Genomic DNA, 7954 nt, shown 5'->3' on the forward strand with positions numbered 1-7954 from the left:
ATTGGTTTATAACATTGTAAAAATTTCAGTGCTGGGTATTTATCCAAAGAACTTGAAAACACCAATTTGTAAAGGTACATGCACCCATGTGTTCATTGCAGCGTTATTCACAATAGCCAAGACTTGGATGCACATCCTTCTAGTTGCTGTATGTGGGACGCGGCCTCAGCATGGCCGGAGAAGCGGTGCGTCGGTGCGCGCCTGAGATCCGAACCTGCGCTGTCAGTACCCGAGCGCACACCCAACCGCTAAGCCATGGGGCCGGCCCAGAAGTGATTTATTTTCAAAGCCCTGCTAAGAAAACTTAGCAAATCCTTTTCCTTCTACAAACTTATTTTGAAAAGGAAGCTTTCTATTTTTATTCTAGCACTGAGTATTCTTTTCCTGGTGGTGGTAAGAGAATCTGGAATCCATTTAGCTCTCATACGTTAGCCCCAAAACTCATTGTAGAAGAGAAATAACTGCCCCATGGAGATTGCATTACCATGCTCCAGGAATGCACAGCTGAACCTCCAAACCTCATTATCAAGTGGATACCTTTTGCCTTTCCTTTCAGAAGAAAATTGAAGCACTGAGAGGTTGAAATGATTTCTGGATTCCACAGCAGACACCGATGCTGAAATAGAACCCAAGATTTCTGGGTCCCATTAATGAATAGACCTCGTTTATCCCCAGCTTCTCACTCTGCTGCTTTGTAATGATTTGCCTGCAATGAGCTCTGAGCTACTTACACTTAGTCATCTCTCGAAAAAAGAGGCATTACAGGAGGGCCACCCTGGCGGGCAGCAGGTGAGCTCATCCGAGACAGCTGAGAGGGAGTGCTCCTTCTCGACTTGTCAGAAGATGGCATATGTGGCTCACAGGCTACATTACTCACCGGGCGTCACAAAGGAGCAAGTGTGGTGTGGACTTGTGTCTCTGCGTATCTTAGAAACAGTTGCTCCATGTGCCAAAGGATGTGAAGCCATCCATCTGAAGAACAGGCTCATTTCTTAAATCTGCTTAAAGTTCTTGTTAGAATGATAGCTCCAGATAACAGAAGGTGCACCAGCATGGACCCCAGTGGGAAGCTGGGTGTCAGGTGTGCAAAATTGTCATACCTCATCCCTTCTGCTCTCCTTTTGCTCTACACGTCACCTCTCTCTACAGGGAATGGGTTCCCCATGCTTCAGATGACGTTAAAGCCACCTCTCTTGACGCTTCTCTCGAACGGGGATGGGAGCCTTCAATGCAGTTTCAAGACTTGATCCTTGAATCCTTGTATTGAGGCAAAGTAAACATTCTTTGGGAAACTATAAAACTATAGGAGTGAAATTATGAGTTTATCTTAAGGAGAAATTGGTCTGAGGGATTTATGACACTTCGGCCACCTCTCAGCACTGTCCAAATACCTTGCAAAGCATTTTCCTCTCTGCCGGTTGAAACGTCTGTCCTCTTCCCAAGTTGGTGTCATCAGAAATCCAGAGCTCCAGTTTGCCATAGAGCGCTTGCCCTCTTCCAGACACTTTCTGAGCCCAGTGATGAGGCAGCATTTGCACTGCATCCACAGTCATGGCTCCCTCACGCCCTCCCCAAAGATGGCGAGCTTGGCGGATAGAGGCTGGCCACGTGGCAGCGTCTCAAACTGCTGATCCAGTTGCCTTCTCAGTCACAGCAGCCGGTCTCCCATCGTCAGCTGCAGGGTCTAGAGAACCCGAGCTTACTCTTCCCACTCTTCAAAGTAGAAAAAATGGCCAGCCCTGACACCGTTCCCCGGGTGTGCAGGAGAAGTCTCTTTTCCATTTGGCCTGCAGCTCATGCAAATAGTCTGTGGTTTCTCCTTTCTCATGAACGAACTCCCCAGGTGTGGCCTTGTGGGCCTTCTCTGAACTACCTATCGAAATCCTGCACTTTCACGCAGTGCTGGGTGCAATCCCTGTTACTAAAGGGAGGAATCCTTGAATCCTTAAATCCCTGTTCTTCTGATGTCTGGTGTCATGGAAACCTGGGCTTTGCCAGTGTTATATTTTCTTTCTCTCCCTGGAAAAAGGCGAGCAACCCAGACCCCACAGTACTTGAGAAGCAAACATGTAGTGGACTCCTACTGTAAGGAGAAGGATCGTCCTCCAGTAATTCCCTTCTTTCTGTGCTTGAGCCCCACGGATCCTCTGCGGCCCGCTTCCTGCTGTCCTCAGTACCTGTGCTGACTGCAGGAGGCCCTTATGTCCTGGGGTTACGGTTTCTCACCAGGGCTCCCGTCTGACTCCTTTGTTTTAAATCCTGAGAAGAGACATTCCTCTGACAGGAAGAGGCTGTCTCGATTCATTCCGTTGGAATACCTGCCCCAGCCGAGGCTTCGTGTCCAGCAGTGGAAGGAAGTCTCTTCAGTACCACACAGTTCATCTGATGACCCTGGATCCCAGGCCAGTTGGAACGGGAAGTTGCTCTAAAAGGCGCAGAGCATTCCATCTACTGAACTCTCAGGATCTCTGTCCTTTCTTGGCCAGGTTGAGTTAGCCTCCCTCTCCAGCCTTTCTGTTCCCATTGGCTACACACCAGTGGGTCTCACCTTCACTTCCAGGGCCTCCCTCCCATGGGGTCAGCTGATCAACATTCTCTTTTCCAGCACCCACACTTCCTGGCAGGTGCTGAACTCCTGGGAGGCTGAGAGAGAGTGGGTGTGACAAACTTTTGAGGGGATCAGCCAGTTTCTCCACAAACAGCTCCCAGAAAGAGCGATGTCCCCAGGAAACCCTCAGACTAGACCATACCAGCCTCTGGAGAACGTCACATTCCAAAGACCTACTCGGTTCCTGGCGTGTAACTCACTGGGTGGGTTCCGCCCACTGGGAGCCAGATGCGGTGAAGGTGGACCTCCTCCTCTGTTCCCGGTGAGATCCCGTGGCAGCTCTGCCCTCCACGCAGATTCTGACAGCGGCACAGGGCGCTGGTTCTGCTAACCCAGCCTGTCTCGCTTCTTAATGTTGTGTTTTCATGATGTGCGTCTCTCGAGATTGTGCTTGAAAAACCTGATTTCTCTTCCTGCAATAAAGAACTGGTACACTTGTATTCGAAAACATAACATTTTCAAAAACCAGCCAGATCTGAGTGCATCTGTACCAGAGACTCTTATATGGAGACTGGTGCCTTTTTCCCCCTCAGTACACCACAGAGACATAGCTAAAAATAATTTAATTCGCTAAGGTCTTGTCCCCTCTAAATGGCACCACACAACAATGTATGGCTTATGTGTAGTGTTCAAAATAAAGCAAAGGTGGAAATGACACCAACAACCCAGCCCCATAATAACAGCAAGTTCTGCAAACCCCAGTGGGAAGGTATGCCCTCCTGCTGTCATAAATCCCTCTTCACAAACCCTCTGTGGGCAGGATTGGTCCCAGTTTAGAGAAGGGAAAATCTAATGTAGAAAATTTTCAGGGGTTTGCTCAAAGCCAGGAAGTGCTGGAACAAATCTCGGAGCAGCCCAACCACAGCTCCTCTTTGACAAGGGCTCCTGGAAGCTTCCTAAATGACAGAACAAGCAGCGAGTCCCTGGTGAGTGGAAACCTGCCCTGCCCAGACCAGAGCCCAGGGTGAGGCCACAAGCTGTCCTGGACGTTGGCTTTCAGCCTCCTGTGAGGGGTATGCGGCTGCAAAGACACGAGTTCGTCTCATCCAGACCCCTGACCTGGACATCTCAGAAGTGAAAAGAAACTCAGTGAGTCAAGAATTAAGAGAAGAGAGGCCACTCTCCAGGGCAGCTGACTTTTTATCTGAGAGCCTGAGCTGCGCACAAGAAAGACCTGCCTGGAGAAGGGGGCCGGGGAGACGGGGCAGGGAGATCAGACAGAGTGGTTGAAAAGGGCTCTGGTCAAAGAGAAGAACTGGAGAGGACAGTATCCCCAGAATTTTCCACACCAGCCACCCTCCTCAGGGAAGGAAAGAGTGGGTCTTCAAACCTCCCACATGCGCAAAGAGCTGCATGAGACAGAAGAGACTGAGGCCTGACCCAAACTTGCCTGCACAGAGCTCTCCTTTAGGCTGCGTTATGCTGTGAAATGTTCCAGACTCCCTCCCCTCTTCTCACAGAAGCACTCAAGTGCTCTGCCAGGGGCCTGGGCTCCTAAATGCTTCGGCCTCCATCTGCCGTGTGCCTGGCCGTCCCCACGGGAGGCGCTTGTGCTGTGCATCTTTGGAGCTCCAAGGTCACAGGTAAGGGATGGGGGCAAATCAGCAGGATTTGGGCATTCATACCAGGCATTTTTCTTGGAAGCAGTGTAGATTTTATAAAAAACCTCTGAAGTATGTGTCTCCTTGAGAAGCATAATGCTATACACACTTAATCTACCTATGTGCACCATTGGAAGACAGAGTTATAACTGAGACCAGACTGAATGGAAAACCATTGGGAGGCTGGGTGGGTCACAGGCATTCTCTTTCCACGAGTAATGACAAAACCAATAACTGTGTGGAGAGGACTCTAGATCCTCTCCACCTGGTTGGGCAAGTCACTGGCCAGGGGATCATGGAGAGGCAGCCTGGTGCAGTATGAAGAGTGCTACTCTGAAAGCCAGAAGGGCAGGGAGCGTATCCTGGATCTCTCACCAAAACTGTAACTGGTAGGCCACTCAACCCTGGGCTTCATTTTGCTCAACTAAAAAATGAGGAGATTGGCCTAAATCAGTATTTCCCAAGGCATATTCCATGCTTCCTCAGTAATTGTGCACACTGATTAGAGTAAAACAGGCTTCCTTTACTGTAGAATTTTCCAGAAACTTCAATATGCTAATTTGTTGTGCATGGTGACCAGCAAGGGGAAGAAACTCGGTAGAGTGTTACCCAAACTTTTTTGCCCTCAGAATCCTACTTTAAAGGAGCGTCTTGTAGGACCAGTGACCCAAGGCATAAATAGGCTTTGGGAAACAGGACTGGATGCTCTAATTCTGTGCTTCTCTGCATTTTATTGAAAACCTAAAGCAGGTTTCTTTCCTCTCTCTTCTGCTAGAATAAAAGATCTACTTTGCTTCCGCTCAAACAGGCAAGAGACCTTTGCTGGAGTGAGAAGTAGTTTGCCGAGCTGTGAAGTTGTTTTGCTTCTACAGTGTACTTTCTCACAAAGTCGAGCTGATTGAAGCAGAAATGAGCTCTTGTCCGTTACAACCTACCAAGATGCAAATATTTAGCTTGTTCCATTTGCAATTCTAACTCATGCAAATACTGTCTTTCCTAAGACAACTGAGATCGAGGACACCAGACTCATTCTGACCTAGGTCATCTTCTGTTCCTAATTAATACTTTGAGACTTCTGCCTCCCACTTAATTGAGGGCCCTGGACATCATCTTTCACTCAGTTTAGAGAAGAGAACCACTTAGGGTCAACCAAGCATTCATCTAGGTCGAAGCCAGTGGATTAAACCGGGTGTCATGCTGAGGTCTGTGCTCTCCAGGGGCTGGGAGTTCATATCCAGAAATGGGGTCATAAATAGAACTCCAGCTGGCTGGGTAGGTGATTTACAAAAGTGAGTGTCTCTTCTGAACGCTTGCAAAAGTCTTCCTGTTATTTCACTTGCCAAAAGTAAAGAGCCAAGGACTGAGAATATTCATCGGACCTGCAAGTCAGCAAATAATGTCCCCTGGGAGCCCCTAAAGGCTGGCAGCCACCTCGGGACTGCCTAAAGGGAAGGGGAACAGCTGGTGTCCACCTGGGGACTGCCTAAAGGGAAGGGGGACGGGGCCTCACGATGTGTTCCCGGGAGGTCCCCAAGCCCCTGGTGACGACCTCCCTGGGAGAGGCCGGGTGCTGAGGGCCCTGAAGGCGCCACTAGAAAGATGCTGAATTGTGCCCATTGGTTCTGGGGAGACAGCCTAGGGTTCAGGGTTGCCTCAAGATGATCTGGAGGGATTTTTTCTTTTACTTTTGTGGAAAAATAAAGACCAACCAAATGAGGATAAGCAAAGGCTGTTTATTCAGAGTTTGCTAAGGGAGTCAGCCACCGTCACTTGTGTTCGGCAGAGACTCAAGGCAGAGAGAAGAGTGGGAAGGCTTCATAGTGGAGAAGAGGGACGGCTTCAGGCGTGTGCTGATGGAGGCTGTGGGCACGGAGATGCGGGAGGCAGCTAACTAGAAGCAGGGCATCCGTGTGATCGCTTAGGGGTGCATGTTTTACTTTCTCTGGTTGGCCCTAAGTTGGAAGCAGGGACAAAAACGAGGGAAGCAGTCAGTCATTAACCAAGTCCTCGCCATTTGGGGCCAACTGTTACAGAGGTCATTATTTGGCTTCCTGGATTGTTGCCAGAGATGGCAGTCTGGCTTCCTGGGATGGTCACTGTAGATTGTAGGTCAGAGTTTTCATATATGGTCTGGCCACTGTCCATTTGTATATGCAATCTCTCAGTTTAAATAAGCAAATTTCCAGTTTTCCTGAATTTTATCATCATAAGAATGAACCCCAATGAACAATAGATTAATTGACATTAATAAGAATATCTTACAATTGCATAATTATACTCTTAAATACACAAGAAGTTATAAATACCCTCCAGACAACATGCATCTTGCCCCAGTGTCTAATTAGACCTTGCAAAAATAGGAAGGGTGTGCTGAACCGTGGGCCCATGCAGAAACAATTGTAAGGGAAAAACAGTGTAGGAGCCACTAGAAGTAACGTGAGAAAGATAGTTACGAAATACCCTGTAGATCATATTCTAGGTACAATAACATTTTATCACAAACCTCATTTTCATTTTATTGCCTTAGTTTGCCCCCAAGGAACACGGAAACAGTCCCTGCAGTGCTCGTGGTGAGTTCTCAAAAGCTTCAAATTTTCCAGGGCAGAGTTGGAACGATGCTTCTCTTCACTAATAGTGATTAATTCAGGGAAATCTTGCTCACCCTGTCACAGGGCTGTGCCGTTAGTTACCAAGTTGCTTGTTTTGGAAATGTTTAAATAAGAATGCAAAGTGAAATAAGTCAGAGGGAGAAGGTCAAATACCGTATGATTTCCTTCATTAAGTAGTAGATAATAACAACAATAAACAAACACATAGGGACAGAGATTGGATTGGTGGTTAGCAGAGGGGAAGGGGGGAGGGAGGAGGGTGAAAGGGATAATTTGGTACATGTGTGTGGTGATGGGTTGTAATTAGTATTTTGGTGGTGAACATGATGTAATCTATGCAGAAATAGAAGTACAATGATGTACACCTGAAATTTTTACAATGTTATAAACCAATGTTACTACAATAAACAAAAAATTAAAAAAAAAAAAAAGTGAATGTTGAAAAAAAAAAAAAAAAGAATTCTCCCACCTCTAAATAGTAATACCATCCTGAAGAGGAAAATGGATTCTGAGTCCCACCGGGGGGGGGGGCGGGGGAGGTGGTGTAGCAATTTTGACAGAGCTTAGCAGCAAATGAATATTGAAGCCAGCATGTTCTCAGAAATTCACAGAGCATCTAATTCCCTACCGATCCAGTCGCCGTACCTGCAAGTCTCTCAGTAGAAGGGGTGGTAAGTAGGAAATGTAAATGTCTACTTTATCAGAGCTCTGACTTCTCGGTACTCTCATTTCAGTAATTCAGCCTGCCCGTGTCCCGCTGCTGGATAAACATGATCCTCTCCACCTCTGCCCGTGCGTGTTCTCTGTTGTTTGGCATTGTCCCCTTCATGCTACCCTCTTTATAAGAAGAATTCTTGCAGCAAGGGTTGAATGCAGTGGCCTGCTGGTAAATGCTTAACAACCGGCTCTCCAAAAAAAAAAACAAAACCCTGAATGCGTAAATATACATATAAGCATTATAAATTGTAACGATATAAAGGATGTGAAGCACACCATTACAAATAATAAAATATGCAATACTCTTCATTATGAGTCCAGAGAGCCAATTGATTCTCACAGAATGCCTTTGTTGATTTTCGCCAAATGCTTGTGTCCATAGCCAATCTATAGTTGCAACTGACAAACAAATGTAATTC

This window comes from Diceros bicornis, unplaced genomic scaffold, assembly GCF_020826845.1.
Source record: "Diceros bicornis minor isolate mBicDic1 unplaced genomic scaffold, mDicBic1.mat.cur scaffold_252_ctg1, whole genome shotgun sequence".
Lineage (NCBI taxonomy): Eukaryota > Metazoa > Chordata > Mammalia > Perissodactyla > Rhinocerotidae > Diceros > Diceros bicornis.